The following is a 25,078-nucleotide window of genomic DNA, read 5'->3' as shown; positions in this document are numbered from 1 at the left end:
AACATAAGCATAGGGGTACAAATATCCCTTTGAATTAGTGTTCTTATATTCTTTGGGTAAATACCCACTAGTGGGATTGCTGGATAGTAGTGTAGTTCTATTTTTAATTTTTTGAGGAACCTCCATACTGTTTCCCACCGTGGCTACACCAGCTTGCGTTCCCACCAACAGTGCGCAAGGGTTCCTTTTTCTCCATATTCTCTCCAGCACATGTTGTTTCTTGTGATGTTGATTTTATCCATTCTGACCGGCATGCATTTGGTACTATTCCTGATGACTTGTGTAGGGAGTACTGAATAGGACTGGGAATAGGAATAACCAAAGTAATGCATTTTTTTAATCTCATTTTTTATGAACATAGGACTCAGAAATAATAAACACAGTGTTTATTCCGGTCTAGAAGACGTGTTATGGTTTTCATTATACTTTTTAATTTAATTTTATTTTCCTAAAGATTTTATTTATTTATTTGAGAGATCGTGAGAGAGAGAGAGCACAAGCTGGGGGTCAGGTGGAGGGAAAAGCAGGCTTCCTGCTGAGCAGAAGATCCTGACACGGGGCTCGATCCCAGGACCCTGAGATCATGACCTGAACCGAAGGCAGATGCTTAACCAACTGAGCCACCCAGGTGTCTCTATAATTTTTTTATTGTAGTAAAGTATACTAACATAAAATTTGCCATTTTAACCATTTTTTCTGTTTTAACCATTTTAGAATGTACAGTTCAGTAGCATTCAGTACATTCACATTGTTGTGCAACCATAGAGCTTTATCTTTCCAAACAGAAACTGTACACATTAAACACTAACTCCTCATTCTCCACTCCCCCCAGCCCACAGCAACCACCATTCTACTTTCTGTCTTTATGATAGGAATTTGACTGCTCTGGATATCTCAAAAACGTGTAATCATATAGTATTTGTCCTTTCCTATCTGGTTTTATTTCACTGAGCATAATGTTTTCAGGGTTCATCCATGTTGTAGCATGTGTCAAAATACCACTTTTTAAGGCTGAATAATATTCTGTTATATGTATATGCCACATTTTGTTTATCTGTTAATATATCAGTGGACATTTAGGTTGTTTTCATCTTTTGGCTATTATAAGTAACACTGCTATGAACTTTGGTGTACAAATATCTAAGTACCTGCGTTCCATTCTGTTGGGTATATACCCAGAAACGGAATTGCTGGATCATATGGTAATTCTGTTTATTTTTTCTGAGGAACCACCATACATTTTACTGTTTTTTTTCAACATCTGTAATTTGTTGTAGATGAATTTCTAATTAATAACTATAGATCTGCATTATCATTTTTAATGGCTGTAGAGAATTTCAAAATATGGATATACCATGGTTTATTTGTAGACATTCTGTAATGGTAGTAGTTTTGCTGTTATAAACAATACTGTTCATCATTCAACAATAGTATTTATTCATCAGATATTTACTGAACACCTGCTGTGTACTGGGCATATGTAATAGCTCTTATGTCCATATATGTTTGTACACATCCTTTAGTTAGAAAAATTTTTTAGAAGTGGGGCTGTCGGGTCAAAAGATGGGCATATTTTGAAATGTGATTATTTTCCTGAAAGCTTTTATAATGAGAAACTGTTGTTAGATATAATCTCAATAGTAGTGAATAGGAGTGCTAGATTCCATATACCTTATAGAACAATGGCTGTTACTGATATTTTTAGTATCTGTCAATATGAAATGGTAGTAATTTGCATCTCTTTGGGGCTCCTGGGTGGCTCAGTCTGTTAATGTCTGCCTTTGGCTCAGGTCGTAATCACAGGGTTCTGGGATTGAGCCTTGCATGTCAGGCTCCCTGCTTAGTGGGGAGAGTCTATTTCTCACTCTCCCTCTGCCCCTATCTGCTCACATTCTCTCGCTCACTCGCTCACTCTCTCAAATAAATGCAAATTATTTTTTTAAAGATTTTTTTTTTATCTCTTTGATTACTAGCGCAGTTTAACATCTTGTGCTTATGCTTTTGTTTCTTCTTTTGTAAGCTGTATTTTCATGTATTTCTGCCCATGCTGAGCTTCTTATACATTAAGGGTATTAAATCTCTGTTTTATATTGTAGATATTTTCCTAATTTGTCATTCATGTCTTAACTTTCTTTCATAGTGGTTTTTGCAGTGTAGATGTTTTACTTTTTAAAGAAAGTTTGTTTGTTTATTTATTTATTTTTAGTAATCTTTGCACCCAATGGAGGGCTCATACTTGACCCCTAGATCAAGAGTTGTATGCTCTTCCAGCTGAGCCAGCCAGGCACCCCTAGATGCTTTCCATTTTTATAGTTCCTTATGATTTCTGTTTTGGTCCCTTGTTCTGGTGTTCTTTCCCCACCCTAATGTAACCTTTATGTAATTTTTTTTTGCATGTAATAGATTTCTAGAAAATGTTTTTTAGAAATAGAAATCTCTGCACATTTTGGACTAAATCTAATATAAATAGGGAAAATATGTAGAAGGTAGGTGAGGAATCAAAACTTTATTTTAACATTTTTTTAAAAGATTTTATTAATTAGAGCATGAGAGAGTGTGTGTGGGGGTAGGGAGGGGGGAGGGTCAGAGGGACAGGGAGAGAGAATCTCAAGCAGACTCTGTGCTGAGCGCGTAGCCCAACGGGGGGCTTGATCTCACAACCCTGAGACCATGACCTGAACCGAAACCAACAGTCGGGTGCTTAACCAACTGAGCCACCCAGGTGGTCCTAACCATTTTTATTTTTAATGAAAATCTTCATAGAGATCGATGAAAATTTTTCTAGACTCAATGAAAAGAAAACAAAGTAATTTGCTTTTTTATTGATCTCTGAGGGTTAGGGTTATATTTCCTTGTTCCTTATTAATTCAGATATATAGGCTATTGTAGATGGGAGAAATGATACATTAACCCCAGAGATATTTTTAAAACACCCCTTTTTTTTTTTAAGTAGGCTCCAAGCTTTGAACTCATGACTCTCAGATCAAGAGTCACATGCTGTACCACCTGAGCCAGACAGGTATCTCAGTCCAGAGATACTCTAAAATTTACTTGTTCTCAAATATTCTTTTTATTTTTTATTTTATTTTTCATTTTTTAAAGATTTTTATTTGTTTATTTGACAGAGAGTGAGAGAGGGAGAGAGAATACAAGAAGGGGGAGCGGGAGAGGGAGAAGTAGGCTCCCCACTGAGCAGGGAGCCCAACTCTAGGCTTGATCCCAGGACTCTGGGATCACAACCTGAGCCGAAGGCAGGCGCTTAACCGACTGAGCCACCTAGGTGCCCCTCAAAATTTCTTGCATTGTGTCATCATTGGAAGTTTCTGAAATGGATGCTGCTTCAGTTGGTATTCTGCTCTTTGCTTTTGTAGCCGCTTTTGCCTTTTCTAAGTCCCTAAATCACATTCTTTGAGACTTTTGATTACTATTAACCTCTGTTCTTTTCTCTATCTTGTTGCCATATCTGGTCCCTAATTTTTTTTTGTGTGTCTTTTCTGTACTTTTATTCTTTTCTTTCCCTTTCATTTCTTCCCTGTATTTCAGTGTAAGCACAGTAAAGATTGGAGGCACTTATTTCTCCTGGCTTTGAGGAAACTAATCATACCATGTAATCTTCAGTTTTCATGTACACATTCTTTCCAGCAATGTGTACATTTTAGGCTTCCTTAAGCTCTAAGTGCCCAACTCACGCTCTCTGCATTTGCTAGCTACTTGGATGATAGTGTATATGTAGAGGAAATATTGTTACTTGACCTAAAATATAATAATAAAATCCAGTAATAATTATATGATATTGGGGCACCTGATTGGCTCAGTCAAAAGAGCATGTGACTTTTGATCTCAAGGTCATGAGTTCGAGCCCCACGTTGGGTGTGGAATATTACTTAAAATGAATAAATAAATTAAAACTTAAAAAAAATGATATGAAAAAATGTTTTTGAGCCTTATGAACTTAATAGTGAACCTACCTGCCTATTGACTTGGACCAAGTCACTTAAAGTGGCATATTTTTTATTTTGTACATTTAGATGATCTCATTTTTTAGCTTCCCTTCCTTAGATAGAATTTTGCTTACATAACGAATGGAAGAGCCAAAGATTTAAAAGTCAGAGGACTTTAGGGATCATCTGGTATCTATTCTGATTCTTCTACAAATATTCACCTGACACTCTTTTGGTCTTGAGGGTATATTGAAATCTCTGGCTTCATAGAACTTACAATCTTTTTTGAAAAGAAGGTTGTGAAGAAACTGTAATCTTATTTAAAGATTATTCCTCACTTCATTTTGGTAGATCTTAATATGCTCAAAAGAGAAAGGATCTGATTCCTTATATGCCAAATTATAGTTTAGGAACTGTAAAGCAGGAGGAAAGGGACCCTGAATGAGTGAATTACCATAGTGACTCTCAAAATTTTCTGTGTATGAATCACCTGAGGTTCTTGTTAAAATATAGATTCTGTTCAGTAGATCTAAGGTAGGACCTGAGATGCTACCAGTCTGTGAAACACATTTTGAGTAGCAAGGAATTTGTATATAATTAAGAGAAAATAATAGTGTGCTACCATTTTGAGAAGAACGGTTTGGAACTATGGAACACAGGTTTGGAGTTGTAAGTAGCACATCACATATAAGAGCTGTTAATGATCATATATTAAGAGGGGGTATTAAGGAGATAATCACCTATTTTTTGAATGGCATTCAGAATTGAGATTGGGTGGTGGGTGGGTCTAAAACATTTGAAAAGATATTAGAAGTGAAAGAGATGAAGAACTTCAGGTATGATAAACAATTTATGAGTTAAGTTTTGACTAGGAGGAATTAATTGTAATTGGAAAGACTTCCTCCCCTTATACTTACTCTAATTGGCATAGTGATTATAGTTTAAAAAAATGTAAAATTTTTTTAAAAAATAGATAATATAGTTTTTTCCCATAGGCATATTCTATGTGGGAAGTATGTAAGATTTCTTTGTTTTCCAGGTCTCAATAAAGCTTCAATGTTGTGCTTAAGTTGCCCTTCTCCGATCTGTTCCTCTGGGGACAGCTACTTGGAACGTAAACCAAACTGGGAGTTCATTTTTCTTCATAGAATAGCAGAAGACTCTTAGTCTTGGAGTGGTGTAAAATGTTTAATGGGTGTTGAACATTTATCCATGGGGAAAAGTTTGGCAGACCAAATCTTGGAACCAGCAGCTTTTTATTTAGTGCTGTGAATTCACAATGCTAGTGTTTCCATTTGTGTTTTTAGAAATTTAAACTTTTGGGGCACCTGGGTGGCTCAGTTGGTTAAGCGTCTGCTTTTGGCTCAGGTCATGATCTCAGGGTCCTGGAATCCAGCCCCACATCGGGCTCTCTGCGAGCAGGAAGCCTGCTTCTCCCTCTCCTCCCTGCTTGTGCTCTCTCCCTCTCTCTCTCTCTCTCTCTCTCTTTCTCAAGTAAATAAATAAAATCTTTTAAAAAAATAGAAATTTAAACCTTTTTTTTTCCTTTTCTGGTACTGTTTTAGAAATAATCCATAGTCGTATTTCCCCTTAAATATAGCATCTAGCCTCCAATATGAAGATATTGGGAAAATTACTGTTAACCTTCATAACTTCTTATGGCCCCTTGGTTAGTGTTATTGGAATATTGGCGTCCTTGAAAATAGCTGCAGTATAGTAAGGAGAATTTTAGGTTATTGTGTTGTTATGGAGGCAGAAAGATGTAGAATGTAATTGTGGACAGAATATGACTTGTTTTAATTATAGTGGCTCATTATCAAATACATGTCAAGTGTTCTCTCTAGTAACAATTAGATTTCTGTATATTTGGAAAGCATTTATTATGTTATATCTATTGTTATTTCTCTGTAGTATTTTTTTTATTTCTCTTTTAACACAACTGTTAAAACTCAAATAAAACATCAGAGGCATTATAGTCTGTTCTAGAATCAAGCCAGTGAAGAAATGAAGTGAAATACATTGTTGCCTAAAAATATATTTTGCGAGTTACATCTGAAATTCTTCTAGAGCATGTATTGGAAATAAAATTCAGCTGTTCTTATTTTTTTTTGAAGATTTTATTTATTTATTTGTCAGAGAGAGCGAGCAAGAATGAGGGAGAGCAATCTAGCCCAAGCAGGGTAGTGGCAGGCCAAGAAAGAAGCAGGCCCCCACTGAGCAAGGAGCCCGAAGCAGGACTCAATCCCAGGATCCCGGGATCATGACTTGAGCCAAAGGCAGACGCTTAACCATCTGAGCTACCCAGGTGTCCCTCAGCTGTTCTTATTCTGTGTTTTTTTTTTTTTAATGTGATTATTTGAAAGGAAATTTCCATACAAAATAAGTTTCTGTTATCTTCCATTTTTAAATTGATATTTCCTTTAGGACCGCATAAGCCTTTCCTATATATCCTGAAAACTCAAGATAGTAATACCTGGAATTAAAGTAAATGAAAAAGAGGGGCTCCTGGGTGGCTCAGTCTTTAAGTGTCTGCCTTCGGCTCAGGGCGTGATCCCCAGGGTCCTGGGATCCAGCCCTGCATTGGGCTCCCTGCTCCACTGGGAGCCTGCTTCTTCCTCTCCCACTCCCACTGCTTGTGTTCCCTCTCTTGCTGGCTGTCTCTCTCTGTCAAATAAATAAATAAAATCTTTAAAAATATATATAAAAAATAAAGTAAATGAAAAAGAAATTACAGATAAACCTAACATTGAGATAATTAAATTTAAAGGAATAAAATTAGTTGGTTAAGCATCTGACTCTTGATTTCAGCTTAGGTCTTCATCTCAGGGTTGTGAGTTCAAGCCCCACGTTGGGTTCCACACTGGGCATGGAGCCTACTTAAATTAAAAAAATAATAATAAGGGCACCTGGGTGGCTCAGTCAGTTAAGCATCTGCCTTTGGCTGGGGTCATGATCCCAGAGTCCTGGGACGAGCCCTGCATCTGGCTCCCTGCTTAGCAGGGAGCCTGCTTCTCCCTCTCCTCCCCACTTGTTGCTCTCTCTGTCTCTCTCTCATAAATAAATAAAACCTTTAAAAATTTAAAGTAATAAAAATCAAATTAGGATATTACTTATTCATGTTACCTCTGATTAATAGTATCACCACATTGATGCATAGGGCCTTCAAGGGGAGGGACTGTATCATGTATTTGTGTTTAGTGCACGTAGGAAATGACTCCTTGTTCTGTTAAAAAAAAAAAAAAGGTTAGAAGCAAATACTCCTAGTTCTGGTAAAATCTTTTTTTTTTTTTTCAAACAAAGTTATTTAGTTAAATAAAAATTAAAAAGGGGACTCTGGAGTCATGCAGCTGGATTTTTTTTTTTTCTTTTTTTAAAAATCCTAACCCTACCTCTTAGAAGTTTTATGATATTGGAGGTAACTTGACTTTTTTGTGTCCATTTATTATAAAATGATCACATAAATGGTTCATTTCATAAGGGTTCTTGTCAGGATTAAGTGAGATAATCCATGGAATGTGCCTAGAAGAGTTTTTTGGCACATAGTAAGTACTTAATTAATGTTAGCTGCCACTCCTCTTCTTATTCAGCAACACCACTATTACATTGGTGAATTTATTTTGCTTTTTATTTTATTTATTTTCTTTTAAGGTTTTATTTATTCATTTGAGACAGAGATATAGAGAGAGAGCGTGAGCAGGGGAAGAGGCAGAAGGAGAGGGAGAAGCAGACTCCCTGCTGAGCCTGTAGTCCAATGCAGGCCTCCATCCCAGGACCTGGAGACCATGACCTGAGCCGAAGGCAGATGCTCAACCATCTGAGTCACTCAGGTGCCCCTATTTTGCTTTTTAAAACAAGCCTGCAAACCAGGGATGTAGTGTATGGTAACTAACATAATATAATAAAAAAAATTAAAAAAAAAATAAATAAAATAAAACAAGCCTGCATATCCAGGTTCCAATATGACAGGTTGAGTACTTAAAATATACACTTAAAATTAGTTTTGAATGAAACCTTAAGAATTTTTACTTTCAGCTTTTATAACTTAAATCCTACAAAAAGAAGCCATTCATTCAGTCTTTTTTTCTAATAAACTATTTATTAATACCTGCTATTTATAAGGAATTGCACTAGGTGCTAGGGATATAAATGGAGCAACTTGGTTGTACCCCTTCAGTTGTTTAGAGGTTAGTGGAGAAAGGTACCCCTGAGTATAAATCAGTGTTGTAAATGATCCCTTTTGTGCTGATCATTAATACATGATACATTTTTAATTTGTCTTCGGGAAAGTATATAAGCCAAACTTTTGGGTGGATTGGCCTTTGTTTTTAGCATCTTATTTATTTACTGCAACTCTGTGTTATCTGTAATCATTCCTATTTTGCAAATTGGGAAATTATAATTTAAAGAGGTTAAGGAATTCCTCATACAACTATAAAACTCACTTTAAAAGCCTACTTAATTTGAGGCACCTGGCTGGCTCAGTCAGCGGAGCATACAGCTCTTGATCCCAGGGTTCAAGCTCCATGTTGGATGTAGAGATCACTTTAAAAAAAAAATCTTAAAAAAAAAATCCTACTTAATTTAAAAACGCATTCATTCCGCTATTTTACCTCTTAAAAGGTGCAAAGCCTCTATTAGAAAACTTAACCCGTTATATTGTCTTTGAGGTTTACGTATCTGCTTTCCTATAAGATTGGGAGATTTTTTAGAGCAGGGACTAATCTTATTTATTTTTGGGCTCCCCCAGCAACTAGTAGAGTCCCTGTCACATGTTAGGTACCTAAAAAAATACTAGTTGAGTAGCAAATCAATACATAGAATGAAATTGAGGGGATTTTAGAGCTCATGGAAATCATAGAGACACTAGAATTTCTAAAAAGAATTCTGTATTGCTTACACAGGGCTACAGCTTTTGATTTTGACTCTTATTTATAAAACAACTAGTACTGTCCATCACATCGTCTCATAAAAGAAGCCATTTTAATACCAGAAAAAGTAGGAAGAACAATCTCAGAGTAAGCACAGTTGGTAACTTTACATCAATTTTCAGTCATGGCTAGCATCTATTTAAGGATTAGGTTTCAGGAATCATTATCTGATTCAACCCTCTTCTTTTAGAGATGATGTATCTGAGCTCAGAGAAGTATCAAAGTTCTTATAGCAAGGCAGAATAACTGAGTTTAGAACCCAGGTCTTCTGACTACCAGCCCAAAATTTTGATCCAGTCACTTTAGTCTTCATCACATGATGACACTTAGGCACAGAGAATTTGTTCCTTAAGTAAGATCATATATCTAGTAAGCAGTAGAGCTGGGACTTGAATCCACATTATCCAGCTCCACCTTCAGTGAAACCTATGCATTGCTTACATGTAATTTTAATCCATTCTACCAGCCCCCATTCAGCTGTAAAGATGGAATTATAAATGATTGAAAGGAAATGTTTAGGGGGGCCTGGGTGGCTCAGTCGGTTAAGTGTCTGACTTCAGCTCAGGTCTTGATCTTGGGGTCCTGGGATTGAGCCCCACGTCCAGCTCTGTGCTCAATGGAGAGTCTGCTTCTCTCTCTCCCTCTGGCCCTCCCCCCGCTCATGCTCTCTAGTGTGCGCACACTCTCTGTCTCTCTGAAATAAAATCTTAAAAAAAGGAAACGTTTATATTTAGTATTTTCTTTCCTTAAAAATTTCAGATTTGGAGCTTCAGCAGCTTCTTCCAGGGAGGAGGTCCAGCGTAGCTGTTGTTTTGACCCAGGGTCTTGATTCACATCCATAGATTGGAATATTGGTGTACCAACCATCCTCAGACACCTCACTAAGGACAGGTATGTGAAACAGATAGTAAAGATAAGTAGAATGAATGCTAGTGTTTTTTCCTTTCTATTTCTTGTTAGATGAGAACAGTTGACTACCTTAAAAAATTTAGCCCTTTATCCTGGTAAAAACAAAGCATTTGGAATATTAATTGAGTGGGGCAAAATATTTTCTTGATGGTAAAATATGTGTCAAAATGTTAACAGTGGTGAAACTTAGGGTAATTGAAAGTTTTCTTCTTTCTCTTTTTGTGCATTTTTCAAATTGTATTTATGAGCTTGTGTTAGTTAGCTATTGTTACATAACGAACCACCCCTAACTTAGTGGTTTAAAAACATACCAGTCATTTATTTTGCTCATGTATCTGTAATTTGGACAAGACCTGCTTAGTGGGGACAGCTTGTCTCTGTTAATATGTGGCCTAAGATGAAGTAGCTGAAAGGGTGGGGGTGGCTTGAGGCTGGGTGGTGGAATCATTTGAACACTTGGCACACTCATATATGTGTTAATGCTAGCTTTTGGTAGGGACCTAAGCCTGGGCTGTTAGCCACAACACCTACACATGACCTCTCCTTTTGGCTGCTTGGTTTCCTCACAGCATGATGGCTCGGTTCCAAGAAAGAGCATCCCAAGAGAGCAAGGTGAAGTTGCATGGCATATTTGACTTCGTTTTGGAAGTCACATAATGGTACTCTGTTTTTTTCTGCTGGTTGAGGTAGTCCTAAAGGTCCACCTAGGTTCAGAAGAGGGGGTAGATATAGACCACACCGCTTGAAGGGAGGAATATCAGCATCTCATTAGAAGAGCTCATAGGATGGAATCTGCCATTGTAGCCATCTTTGGAGAATATAATGTGTCACAGTTTGTATTACTTTTAAGATAAGAGTATAAATAATATGTGTAATATATAAAAAGAGGAATATTGACAGAAATTATGGTGTATGAGTCCAGTAAGAATTTTGTGTATTTTTTCCTGTCTAAGTAGAGTATGATGCTGAAAATAAGATGCCTAAACAGGAAGAGGTGAGATAGATTTTGAATTTTCTTTTGTATCAATAAAGCAGCAAACTGAAAAATGGAGACAAAAATTTATGAACAAGATGCAAAATAAGATTTGTAGCTTGGATTTTTTGTTTTTGAAAAAATGGCTTTTATTTTAGTTTAAAGGCTACTTTTTTTTTTTTCCTTATTTTAATAATTGGAGAATTGTTTGGGAAGCTGGTTTCTGATATGATAGATTTGAGAAACTAGTGTCAGTGTTTCTGTATGCATCATTTGTTTTGTCTATCTGCTACTTTTAAGGAAAACTAATCTTTTTTAGGATTGTACAATTTTACCTGCTAAATTTCTGGTAAATATTTTAAAATTTCAGTGGAACAAGAAAACTTTCAAAGTTGTAGAATATTTGGTTGTATTATTACTATTTTAAAAAAAGATTTATTTATTTATTTTAGAGAGAGAGAGAGAGCGTGTGAGAGCGAGCATGAGTGGGGGAGGAGCAGAGGGAGAGAATCTCAGGCACACTCCCTGCTGAGCAGGGAGCCTAACTTGGAGCCTTTCAGGACCCTGAGATCAGGACTTGAATTGAAATCACGTGTTAGTTGCTTAACTGACTGAGCCACCCAGATGCCCCTATTTGGTTGTATTATTGGTCACACTTAGCAGTTTTATGAATCGCCTTTGGCAGGTTTGAATATAGTTAGTACTTAATTCCTGAATGTAATGGGATAATATTTTTAGATAGTCCTCTTACATGGAGATGTTGGTCCATTCACTATAGGTGGGAAATAAGCTATAATTAATATATACCCGTATGTATGTGTACACACACACACTGTCACGCTCATTATCTCTTAGGCCCAGAACAATTTTTTTGCTGTCTAGATATGAGCCTAATATGGCAGAGATGGTTCAGTTCTATTTCCCAACTACTCACAGATATCTTATAATGGGAAAGGACTTAACCAGCTCTTGTGACAATAGAGGTAATCTCAGAAGTTTGCCCTTAACTGTGAATAATCAGAATTGACAGAGCTTGTGAAACGGTATATTTTATTTTAGTTCAAAGGTATAATAATTGGGAAAGCTGTTTTAATTTTTTTTTTTTCATCTAAAAGCATGATGTTTTCCAGTAGACATAGATTGGAAATAATGAGTAGTGTAAAATATTGTGTCTTAAATAACAACAGATACATGCATATATGTATAGACATATATAAAGCCTGTAAGCATTAACTTGCCTTCTTTTTTTATTTTAAGCATTTTTAAAGCCCACTTTTGCTTTTAAGAAGTTTGAGTAGGTAAATTGCTGATTAACATCTTTTCTGGGTTTATCTTGCCTCCATTCTGCAAGGCCTGTGCCTAAGGGCTTAAAAAAATCCCTTGAGTGAGTGAAATACTGCTTTCTGACTGAAGCTAAAACAAACAACAATAAAAACTTCTAAAACACCCTATAGAAATTGCAAATATGCTGGTGTTTACTCTGTGGCACTCTATTCAATTCATGGAAGGAGGTAAATGATAAGGTTCTCTTGTGAAGACGAATGACTTTTGGGGCGCCTGGGTGACTCAGTAATTTGGGTGCCTGCCTTCGACTTGGGTCATGATCTCGGGGTCCTGGGATCGAGCCCCACATTGGGCTCCCTGCTCAGCCGGGAGTCTGCTTCTCCCTCTCCCTCTGCATACTGCTCGTGCTCGCCCTCTCTCTCAAATAAAATCTTTGAAAAGATGAATATGTAAATATTCTTTTAAAATACAAAAAAGATTTTTGAATAATTATGGAAGGCAGAAATTATATTTCTTCGGGATTAGTGGTTATCCTACTTTGATTTCTAAAATTATAATGACTCATTTGAAAAATGGCATTCGGTTCATGCTTATACAGATTTTTGGCAAAATAGAAGTTGTGTGACTTTCTTGTCTTGAACTCCCCACCCCCCATTATTAAAAAATATAACACCTTTTATGTTTGAAATGTTTAACAAAAGTGATTAAAATTTGTGGTAAGGAAATGATTGGCATAGCATAAAATTTACCACATTAACTATTTTTTTGTGTACAGTTCAGTAATATTAATAAGTATATTTGCATTGTTGAACAACCAATCTCTAGAACTTTTCATCTTGTGAAACTGAAACTTTATACCTATTAAACAACAACTACCTTATTCTCCCCTCCCTCTACCCCTGGCAACCAGGATTCTGTCTGTGAATTTGGCTACTGTACGTACCTCATATAAATGGAATCATCCAGAATTGTCTTTTTGTGACCGGCTTATTTCATTGAGTGTGATGTCCTCAAGGACATTTGATGTAGTACCTGTCAGAATTTCCTTTTTTTTTTTTTTTTTTTGTAGAGAGAGAGAAGGAAAGTGGAGGGCAGAGGGAGAGAGAAATCTTAAGCAGGTTCCATGCCCAGTATGAAGCCTGAGATCATGACCTGAGCTGAAATCAAGAGTCAGACACCTAACCAACTGAGCCATGTAGGCACCCCAGCATTGTTCCTTTTTATTATTGAATATTCCATTGTATAGTTATACCAAATTTTATTTATTTATTTTTAAAAGATTTTATTTTTAAGTAATCTCTGCACTCCATGTGGGGCTTGAACTTAAAACCCTGAGATCAAGAGTCGCCTGCTCTACTGACTGAGCCAGCCAGGTGCCCCTCGATATACCAATTTTAAAAATTAATTCATCAGTTGTTGGGTATTTGAATTGTTCCTACTTCTTGGCTATTATATTTATCATCTCAATTTTTTCAAAAATTTATTTATTTATTTTAGAGAGACAGAGCACAAGCTGGAGGGGTAAAGGGAGAGGGAGAGAGAATCTCAAGCAGACTGTGTGCAGAGTGTGGAGCCCTATGCAAGGGCTTGATCTCACAGCCCTGAGATCATGACCTGAGCCGAAACCAAGAGTTAGATGCTTAACAGATTACACCACTCAGGTGCCACTATCTCATCAGTTAAACATTTTCTCCTTTGTATATTTAATATATATACATATGTAGAGTATAATATATCTAGATGTAATATAAATATACATATATTGAGGGATATACTCAAATATTTTTAGTAATAGTTAAGGGATCAAAACAGTTTGGAGGTCAGTGTTCTAGTCCAGAACAGTCAGAAAACAACTAGAATTATCCTTAGTCACAGGTCTGATTGTACCACTTAAAATTATATTCTATTACCTGTGAAAAAAGCTAAATTTCTTAATGTGATGTTTAAGGAGCTGTACCTTAACAGACCTGTACTTCCTTTTTGTTTTCTAGGTACATTTCAGTCTTATAGCTCAGTGCTACCTTTTAGATTATTCTCACCAAATTCCTCGTAGTTCCTTTAATATATGATGTTCTGCCTTTGAGCTTTTGCCAACTCTTTCCCATTGCCTAGAATGCTGTTTCCTGCCCACCTTGCCTTTTTAAGGGGTACTGTGATATACCATTTAAGCTCCAGCTAAATCACTTCTCCGAAGTGCTCCCCGGCTTATCCAAGTCAATTTAATTGCTTCATTTTCTGTGATAGCTCTGTATCTGGTATGTACCTTTATTACAGCAGCTCTCAAACTAAATTGCAGTTATTTATTAGTGTGTCTGCATCCTTTCCTAGAATGCTACCTCCTTGAGGACAAAGAAGGCGCCTTATTCATCTAATACTTGTTGTATAAGTGAGTGGGTAGTAGCCTTGTAGGTGAGGCACTTGCATGACCTTGAGGGTGATGCCTTATGGATGGAGGCCTACCTGTTATCTCAGTTTTCAAATTTTTTGTTACGTTACTTACTTTAGGTCCATACCTACACAGGTTGAGGGTGAGCTCAGGAGTTCATAAACAACTTATGGAGTCATTTCCCTCTGGACATAAAGAAAAGGAAAAAAACAAAATGAAGTTTGGTCTTCCCACTTGAAGGCAAGGGTTCCCCTCGGAATTTTTGCCCCTGGAGGCTTTCTATTTTCAGATGCTCTTGCTGTTGCTGCTGTACCCACCACAGAAGACCTTGGGGGACTGGAACATGAGAGGATGGGTAGAAAGAGAGAATAAATTCCCAAGGGATTCACCCCTCTTTTTCTGAGCTTTATTTATTTTTATTAAAGACTTTATTTATTTGACAGAGAGAGGAGAGAGAGAGAGCGAGCGTGCACAAGCAAGGGGAACGGCAGGCAGAGGGAGAGGGAGAAGCAGGCTCCTTGCTCAGCAGGGAGCCGGATGTGGGCTCCATCCCAAGACCCTGGGATCATGACCTGAGCCAGAGGCAGATGCTTAACCGACTGAACCACCCAGGTGCCCCATCTTTTTCTGAGCTTTAGAAGTTCCCTTTCCTAGGTTTGAGCCGGGGCTAGGGGGCTTCTCCTGTATTTCTTTCCACCTATGCCATAGTGCTCACTTACGAGTTTTGGATTATGTTGTGTTTAGGCTGGGAAATACTAGACGGAAAAAATGGTAAACTTGCAGCAAGTACAGTGATACTTTGAATTCTGGTGCTCTTCCCAGATCTGCCTGTAATATTTACTTCTAAGGGTCTTCAGATAGCTGTTCATGCATTCCTTCCAGGTTTTATAATTTAGTTCATTGAGAGATAAATGGAGGTGTTTGTTTACTCTATTACCAAACGGAAAGTCTTCCCAACGCTTTTGTTTTAACATTTTATTTTGATATAATTTTAGATTAATAGGAAGTTGTAAAAAGAAGATAGAGAGGTTCAGTGTGACTTTTACCTAGTTTCCTCCAGTGGTTATATTTGACATAGTTATAGCATAATACTCAAGCCAGAAAACTAACATTAACACCAGCTTTTATTATGAACATTTCAAATATATAAGAATGTTGAAAGAATAGTACATCGAACATCTGTATATCTCTGATAATTCAGTAACTTTAATGTTTTGCCATACTTGCTTTATATCTATATATCTATAATCTATATAGATACATAGATATATTCTAATATGCGTGTATTCTCTTGTCTGTGAACCACTTGAAAGAACATTGCAGGCATCAGGATACTGCACCCCTAAGTACTTAGTTTATCTTCTAAAAAAAGAAAAGACACTATACTTTAATAAACATTTAATAAAAGCAAATTATTTTTCTGTATAACTCTAGTACCATTATCATAATGCCTAAGAACACTAGCAATATGAATTTGTGGGGGACAGTAGTCTTAATGTTCCAGGACTTTTGTTCTGAAGTTGACTCCTGAAGGCTTAAGTTATTGTTTGAGGAGATGGCCCTCCTGATGATGCACTCTTGGTGATAGTTTTGAATGTCTGAGCTCCCACTATGTGTGCAATTCAGAGCCCAGGATGCTTCCTGATTCTACATTCTTGTTTTCTGTCACTTCCCTCAGCTCAGATTTCCTAAAGCTGTCTGAGCAGATACTTAGAATAATCCTTATCAAGAGATTATAACTTTGTCAAACTGATTCAGGACTAGCATGTAACTTTGGTTTTAGTTATTAGTCAAGAAATTACAGTTGTGGTAGTTTTTGATAATGATGATGTGTAAGGATTGTATCCAACTGTAAAGTAATTGAAAACCTGGCTACAAGGCTTAAACAAAGAAAGGTCTGTTTTTCTTTCATAAGCCTGGAAGTAGGCAGTTGCTCATGTTGCTTCAGTGGCTCAACAATGTTGGGGCCCATATCTTTGTGATTTGCTTGGCCTTCATGGTCCTAAGATAGCTACAACTCCAGCCTTCCACCCACACTTAAGGAGGAAGGCAAAAGGTCCAGACCAAGCAAAAGCTTTCCTGTTAGCGTTCTAGCAAGTTACTTCTAACGTCTCCTGGACCAAAATTGGGTCCTGTGGTCACTTCTAACTGTAAGTAGCCTTTTTTTTTCAATTTTTTTTTTTAAGATTTTATTTATTTACTTGACAGAGAGACAGCCAGTGAGAGAGGGAATACAGGCAGGGGGAGTGGGAGAGGAAGAAGCAGGCTCCCAGTGGATGAGCCTGATGTGGGGCTCGATCCCAGGACTCTGGGATCACGCCCTGAGCCGAAGGCAGACGCCTAATGACTGAGCCACCCAGGCGCCCCAGGTAAGTAGCCTTTTGGCCTCTGTAGTGAGATGCAAGGAGGAAGAAAGGATTTAGGAATGGCTTTTGGGGCAGCCAGTTAACAGCATCTGTCACAATTATATGATTGCATTCATTTTACTTCAGAAATTCATTTGACGTCAGTATGATATTCAGCACGTTCAGCTTTACAGTTACATAGTGACATCTTACTGGGTACTGTAGGAAACAAAAGGAATTTTAAATTTAGTTGTGAAGGTGAGCTTTTTGGTTATGCAAGGTAAACTTTAGCTTGAATTTTGGGACCCAGGGCAGGTTTTTGAATATGTAAGCATCTATTTTCTCATATGAATTAATAATGCCTGACTTTTAGGGTAATTGTGAAGTGGGAAGGAGATACTTTGTGTGAAGTACTTAATATAGTGCCTGCTGCATTGATGGTGTGACAGGGAGATATTATTTATCATTGTTTGGTGGGTAGACGTTGTGCTAGAGTAGAAGAGCATGGAGTTCATAGTCAACAGACTTGATTTGATTCCTAGTTCCACTACACAATAAATGTGTGGTCTTAGGCAAATCATGCAGTCTCGCCGAGATAGTTTATTAACCTGCAGTGTTTATTTCTCAGGATTGTTCAAAGGAATAAAGATTATATATATACAGTGAGGCACCATGTAAACTCTCAGTAAAAAGTATCGGTTCCTGCTATTTTTAGTTATGATTTCTGTAATTTGGGATCCATATAATAGGTAGGGAATCAGTCATTGAATTTACTTTAGAAATTTATTTGAGGTTTACTTTATTTGTAGTAAAAGGGATATTGTTGATTAGTAGTGAAAATTTTTCATCTGTTCCAAAAACCAGTTGCAGAAACTGGACAGTGTTACTGTGGAAAACAGGACTTTCTTTTTTAATAAAGATTTTTATTTTTAAGTAATATGTACACCTGATGTAGGACTTGAACTTACAACCCCAGGATCAAGAGTTGCATGCTCCACTGACTGAGCCAGCCAGGCACCCCAACAAAATGACTTTTAAATTTAGTTGTGAAGGTGAGCTTTTGGTTATATAAGATAAAACTTGGCTTGAATTTTTGGACTTTGGCATAATGGTATTGTGTTGTGAATCTCACTTATTCTTTTTTGCTCAACACTATCTTAAGATTTAAACTTATTTACTTACTTATTTATTTAGTAGGCTCCGCTCCCAGCATGGAGCCCAGTGCAGGGCTTGAACTCACAACCCTGAGAATAAGACCTGAGCCGAGATCAGGAGTCAGACACTTACACAACTGAGCCACCCACGTGCCCCAAGATTTAAGCATATTTGAAATCTACTGTATAACTACTGACTGTTGTATAATATTCCATTGTATGTGGATTTCTACATTTTATTTACTTGTTTCTTTAATGAATCTTTAGGTGTAGTTTGAAAACTAACATAAATAGTACTATTATGCATTTTATTATACATATTCCCTATTGAATTATGCAATGGTTTCCCTGTGGTATATACTGAGGAAGGGAATTACTGACATATGGCCCATACACATACTTAATTTCACTTAATATTGCTAGATTGTTTTCCAGAACGGTAACCCAATTTATGCTCCTACCAGTAGTCTATTAGGGTTCCTATTTCCTTAAATAGTCACCAGCATTTGGTCTTATCCATCTGTTTAGTCTTATCAATCTGATGGATATAATGTGTTTTGTGTTTCTTTTCTTTTCCTTTCTTTATTTTAGAGAGAGCTCGAGAGCGAGCATGCCTGGGGGGTGGAGAGACTGAGGGAGAGGGGGAGAGGGAATCCCAAGCCTTCGTTGTGCGGAGCACGGAGCCTGATGCAGGGCTTGATCCCAGGACCCTGAGATCACAACCTGAGTGGAAATCAAGAGTTGGATGCTTAACCGACTGAGCTACCCAAGAGCCCCAAGTAGTGTTTTGTTTTAATTTACTTTTCGGTGATTGAGAGTGAGATTTGGCATCTATTTATTGATACCATTTGGGTTTTCCCTGCATGTTGACTAAAAAAATTACCCAAATAATACAGATTTGTTGTAGATATTTTTTAAATTTGTCTTTCTTTTTTTCTTGTTGTTTTATTTTTTTGTTGTAGATATTTTTAAAAATTCGGATCATCTGTAATATCCTAATCTAGAGATAATGGCTATTAACATTGGCTGTCTCTTTCTGGTTTTCAAATATTCATACACATATAAATTCATACACAAATACATACTTTTGTTAATAGGATCACATACCTGTGTATGCTATTTTCTGTAACGTACACTTTTCATTTCACAATGATATATGACCATTTTCCTGTGTTGCTGGGAATGTATCTACATTACCATTTAATGGGTGCATACCATTTCATTCTATGGCTTTAAGTTATTTAATTTTATATTGTGGGACATATGTGCTATTTTTTTTTCTCATTAACAATACTTTGGTGAACTGTTAATCAAGCCTAAGCCTCCATTTTGATGAGGCAAGGCTAGAGGGATTATGCTCTTGCTCCCTTTGTGAAACTGGATTTATAATGGCAAGTTGGAGGCTCTCTCAGTTTATTTTCTGCTTGGATTCTAGGGCAGCTATTAACACTTCATTTTATAAAGACAATATCTAGCCCTCCATGTTCCAGGGCTAGAGTTTAAAGACTTCCCAGTTAGGCTTTATTCTTTCTCTCTCTCTCTCTCTCTCTCACTTTGTCAAGGCCTGTTTAACAAAGGAGAGTGGAAGAGTGGATAGACCTGTATGTAAATATCCTTGTCTCTTCCGATAGAGGGGCTGCTAAATTTCAACTATAGAGAACTCATCTAACTTGATAACTTCTTTTTATTTTTTAAAACGTTAATAGCCTTTTATTATAAAAGTAAAAATTTGTTGTAAAATAGTTGAGAAAACATAGAAAACTATAAAGAAAATAAAATTCCTATAATCCTACTCAGTGATAACTGCTATTACAATTATACTTTAATCCTTTTAGATGTTTTTCTAGATGGTGTGCACTGGCTCACCAGTACCAACCAGTAGTTAAAGAATTATGCAAGCCCAAATCATTGGTAACTTGATGTTAGCTATGGTGGGAGTAATTCCACCATGGAAATTGGCAAATGATAGAAATCAAGGCTTCCTTCTTTTTGCCTAATTCTATCCAGAGCCAGTTTTTCAGCACACTACTGCATTTATACATTATATCAATAAATAGAGATCAAATTCATTTTTAATGGCTTCGTAGAAGTGTAGAAGTGTATATAGATCAGTGGTTCTTAGTGTGGTCCTTGGAGTAGCCATATCAGTGTTACCTGGAAAAACTTCAGAAATGCAAATTCTTGGCCTCTGCCCAGACCTACAGAATCAGAAACTCTCTATTGGGCCCAGCAGTCTATGGTTCCCTACAAGCTCTGTACGTGATTCTGATGTATGCTAAAGCTTGAGAACCAGTGGTATAGATATACCATTAATTATCTGATTGGTCTGATGATTTCTGTGTAATAAGTTCCTAGCTATATGTTCATTTAAGTGTGTTTAGGTGGATATTGCCAAGTTGTATTCAAAAACGGCTGTACTAGTTTCCATTCCCACATGAAGTCTACATCAATTTCATTTTAGGTTCTAGTTCCATGTAGAGAAAAACAGTTATGTTAAATATCTTCTTTTCTAGCTGCATCGATATCCATTTATCCATGCTAGAACTCATTTCACTGGCATTGTCTTCAACAATAAATTATTTTAATATTATTTCTACTTTTAAGAAGAGGACAGTTGAGACATAAAACAAACAAACAATAACAAATGAACAAAAAAACCAAAACCACTATGCCTTGCTTGCAGAAGACATCTAGCATCTTGTGTGGCTATACCTGTGAGTACCTACCTTCAATCCCCCTGTGAATGATTAACCCATGCTTCTTACCTTTGGCATATTATATAGTTCTGAAACACCACTTTATTTTTTTTTTATTTCATTTTTTTTAAAGATTTATTTATTTATTTATTTGACAGAGACAGCCAGCGAGAGAGGGGGAACACAAGGAGGGGGAGTGGGAGAGGAAGAAGCAGGTTCTTAGTGGAGGAGCCTGATGTGGGGCTCGAACCCAGACCACTGGGATCACGCCCTGAGCCGAAGGCAGATGCTTAACCACTGCGCTACCCAGGCACCCCTGAAACACCACTTTAAAATATGTTAAGATCTCCTTGCTGTGAAAGTTGCTACAAATATTGCTAAGCTGTTAGAAGGGGCAAAAGATCCCAGTAAGAACTTGTGACTCTTCTTGGCTTATACAGACAATAAGTGGTAAATATTTTAAAGAGTTTTGTTAGTCTAGGAGCCACAATTTATAAGTATTGGTGAAAAGAAGGCTAATTTAAGCAGCGTTGCCATATTTCATTGGCCCTGATTATTGGCACTCCCGTTTTTTCATTTTGAACTTTTATTGAGGAATAGTTGTGAACGCTAAAACTGGCCCTGATCCCAAACCTTCATCCTTAAGGGACTCCCCCCCCCCCAGAATGAATGCTTTGAACTCAAAACTTAATTTTATGATGGTATTAATAGGGTCTGCCAAATTGCCAAGATTCCAGATTATACAACCTCAGAAGTAATTTGATTATTTAACAATTTAATGTCTTAATTTAAGTAAAGTAACGTAATTTCGTTTGAAGTGATGTCTCCAAAGTTTGTGTTCTTGACCTGAGCAGTTAGTTCTCAGTGATTCTGCTCTGAAGGAAAGAGGAACATTGGAGTTGAAATGATAGCCCCCAGTTCTTTGTTGTTTCATCTTCCCTTCCAGTATAGTGTGGTAGTTTGGATAGCTTCTTAGCCTTGGTCAAGTCACCTGATTTCTTTGTGCCTCAGTTTTCTTATCTGTAAAATTGAACTACTGATATGCCTCTCACAAGGTTATTATCAGGATTAAATGCAATATGATATGTAATGTGCACAGCATAATTCTCATAGGTACTTAGTAATTGGTAGATGCCTTTCAATTTCTCTTCTTAATAGTAAGTATTCATTTTTTAAAAAAAGATGTATTTATTTATTTAAGGGTGCAAGTGGGGGAGGGACAGGGGGAACAATCTCAAGCAGATTCCCTGCTGAGGGGCTCAATCTCACCACCCTGAGATCATGACCTGAGCCAAAATCAAGAGTTGTATGCTCAACAACTGAGCCACCCAGGTGCCTGAATGAAGTATTCCTTATAGCTCTCTTCTTGATATTTCCTCTCCTTAGATCAGTAGTTCTTAACCCTTTTTTGGGTCTTGTCCTCCTTTCAGAATTTAATGTAAGCCATGACCCCTCTTACCAGAAAAATGCACCTATTAAACTTTAACTGCACTTTGGGGACTTTATAGGTTATCCCCCTACACACCCTGCCTTGCCAAAGCTTGTCTATGAACCAGGTTGAGGATCTTTGCAGAACAGCTCCTTGGCAGACTCACCAGTTTCCTGGCTTCCCTTGTCATCTCAGTGTAGATGGCTCGTAAGTCTGGTTGTTTGTCTTGTGAGCTTCTACCTGCTGGACATACTTACCATGGTATCTTTATGTAATAGAGACTTAATAAGTGAATGGAGGAATAAATCACACATTTTAATTGTTGATAAAGGCCAAATGAATTATGACACTATGTGGCTAGAGTTAGAGATCTTATTCACTGTAAATTATAGCTAATAAGGTTAAGTGAGGTTAGGTATTGATTTAGGCACAACGGTCTCATTTCCTGCAGTACCCATTGAAATTTAAGTGTAAACCTGTGGAAAGGATTTTGGTCACAAATTCTAGTGAGGAAATGAGTTTCCAAGAAACCCATCAAATGTGGTAGCTTCTTTCAGACTATAAGGTTAGGGACACCTGGGTGTAGCTCAGTCGGTTGAGCGTCTGACTCTTGATTTTTGCTCAGGTCATGATCTTGGAGTCCTGGGATTGAGCTTTGCATCAGGCTCTGCGCTCTGCATGGAGTCGACTTAGGAGTCTGTCTCTCTCAAATAAATAAATCAATCTTAAAAAACCCCAAAAAAACAAACAAAACCCCCCAAAACTATTTGGTTAGAGCCAATATGGAAACTCATCTAAAATTTTGTATTTCACTTTCAAGTAGTATCATGGACAACTGTGTGTTATTAGAACTTTGTGCCTTCATCTCTTCCATCCCTTCTCCCCACAGTTTTAGTTAGGGCTGTAATAGTTCCAGGGGATAGAAACCCAGTTTAAAGGGGGAAAAGTGTTATTGGCCCAAGTAATTGAATAATTCAGAGTCAGGTCTGATTTAGGAGAGATTTAGGGGCTCAAATGACTGTCAGGAGCTCTCACTTTTATTCCTGATTTCTCAGTTCTGTTTTTCTTTACCTCTTTTCCTTCCGAGACTGGTAGCTTTCTTTATGTAGTCAGGGAAGAAGGCTGCAAGCAGCTCTAGTTTATATTGGTTTTATGACTGCAATCCTAGAGAAGGAGAGATAATCTTCCCCATAGTGTCAGAAAAAATTCCTGGGAAAGGCTTTGGACTTGATTGCTGAATTACCTGTATCAGTGAACCTCAAAGTGTGGTCCCTGGGCCAGTATCATCAGCACAGCTGGGAGATATCAGCAGTGTAAATTCTGGGGCCTCTACCCAGATCTACTGAGTCTTGGGGGTGGGGCCCAGCATTCTGTGCCTTAGCAAGCCTTCTTGGTGATTCTGATGTATGTATGCTAAAGCTTGAGAACTACTGATCTGTATTATCAGTAGTCCCACCTGTCTGAACTAGAACAAGACCCTTTACCTTTGGAATAATTAGTGGTTTTATTACTTTCCCTAACAAGTGCAGCTGGAAACTATTTTTTAAAATTTAAATTTCTGCAAGATTATGGTCTGTACAATTCATTCAATTGAAATGTTCCCTTTAAGTAGATGAGTTTCTTTAAATTTTTTTTTAAAGATTTATTAGAGAGAGCACATGTGAGCACAAGTGGGGGGAAGGGCAGAGAGAGAGGGAGAAGCAGACTCTGCACTGATCAGGGAGTCTGACTCGGGGCTTGATCCCAGGACCCGAGATCATGACCTGAGCTGAAGTCAGACATTTAACCGACTGAGCCACCCAGACACCCTCTTAATTTTTTTATGATATACTGTCATCAGAAAAAAAGCAAAGTAGCATTATTTGCATGCCATCTATATTCCAGTCAGGTCAAATATGTTTATACACAGGTCTTTAATCCCTCACACAATGCTATAAAATAGGTCATGGTTCCCATTGTTGCTAAAAAGAAAACTGAGGCTGAGAGAGGTTTGTCTAAGGTAGACTAAGGTTGTATATCTCATAAACGGAAAAGTAGAGTTTGAATGTAGATATTCAACAAGCGTTTTATAGAGGGTCTGCTGTGTGCTGGGATGTTATAAGTATCAGGAGTGCAAAACTGCTTAAGACCTACCTAGCCTTTGTCCTCAAGGAACTTAGTCTCATAGAGAAGACAGTACAGGGTAATGACTCCAATAATAAAGATATTGAAAGAGTGATTTGGTAAACAGTGGGGGGGAGCTTCCAGCTTGGCTTGGTTTGGGGAAGACTTCAAAAAAGGATATGATCTTTGATGTTTGAGTAGATACCATTTAAAAAATTCCTTTGATAAACACAAAAATCTCATTCTACTTTCATGTTTAATGAAATTTCAAAATAAATTACTTTTTAAAAGCAAATCAAGGCAATAATAACTTTAGAATGTTTTTTCAGACCATATTTGCCCTTTATCCCAATATTCTAATGTGTTCTTGAAGGAGGGGCTTGTTTTAACACTTCAGAATTTTTTCTTTTCTTTTTCTCTCTTTTTAAAGATTCTCTTTGTGAGAGAGAGAGAGAGCGCGCACAACAGGGGGAGCAGCAGGCAGACGGAGAAGCAGCCTCCCCTCTGAGCAAGGTGCTCAATGCAGGACTCAATCCCAGGACCCTGGGATCATGACCTGAGCTGAAGGCAGACGCTCAACCAACTGAGCCACCCAGGCATCCCAGCAGTTGATAATTTTCAAAGCTACATTGTATGCCATGGGAGATGTGTCATAATTTATTCAACCAGTCCCCCTGCTTTTTTTCCTTAAATATTTAAGCTTATAATTTTTACGGTTCTAAATGGTGCTGCGGTGAATGTTTTTTACATTATATATCTTTGTATACTTGTATTTTGCCCTTAGTATAATTCCTAGAAATAGAATTGGTGGACCAAATACTTGTATTATGGATTTATATTCCTCCTCTTTTCATCTGTCATTGTCTTTTATCCTTTTTTGTTTGTTTTTAAAATATCTTCAAATGTTATGCTTTTATAACATGAGTTATG

At 37.3% G+C, this 25,078-nt stretch overlaps 1 protein-coding gene across 16 annotated transcripts in view; it reads left to right on the top strand.

Annotated features, from left to right (window-relative positions):
* The window catches only part of NUMB (NUMB endocytic adaptor protein), a 184,063-nt gene that overhangs the window by 39,536 nt on the left and 119,449 nt on the right, over positions 1-25,078 (top strand). For 13 of the 16 annotated variants that reach the window (XM_045807866.2, XM_087856105.1, XM_087856114.1 and 10 more), the window contains one exon: positions 9,629-9,760. The exons of 2 other annotated variants lie outside the window; for them this stretch is intronic. The gene's annotated coding sequence lies outside the window, so the exon portion shown is untranslated. Of the gene's footprint in view, positions 1-7,542; positions 7,769-9,628; positions 9,761-25,078 lie in introns of those variants that run through there. One more of the 16 variants, XM_087856104.1, reaches the window with a different exon arrangement.

Source organism: Ursus americanus, chromosome 26, assembly GCF_024610735.1.
Source record: "Ursus americanus isolate L20-20 chromosome 26, mUrsAme1.1.p, whole genome shotgun sequence".
NCBI classification, from domain to species: domain Eukaryota; kingdom Metazoa; phylum Chordata; class Mammalia; order Carnivora; family Ursidae; genus Ursus; species Ursus americanus.
Note: the sequence above shows the minus strand (reverse complement) of the source record. Positions and strands in the feature narration are given on the sequence as shown.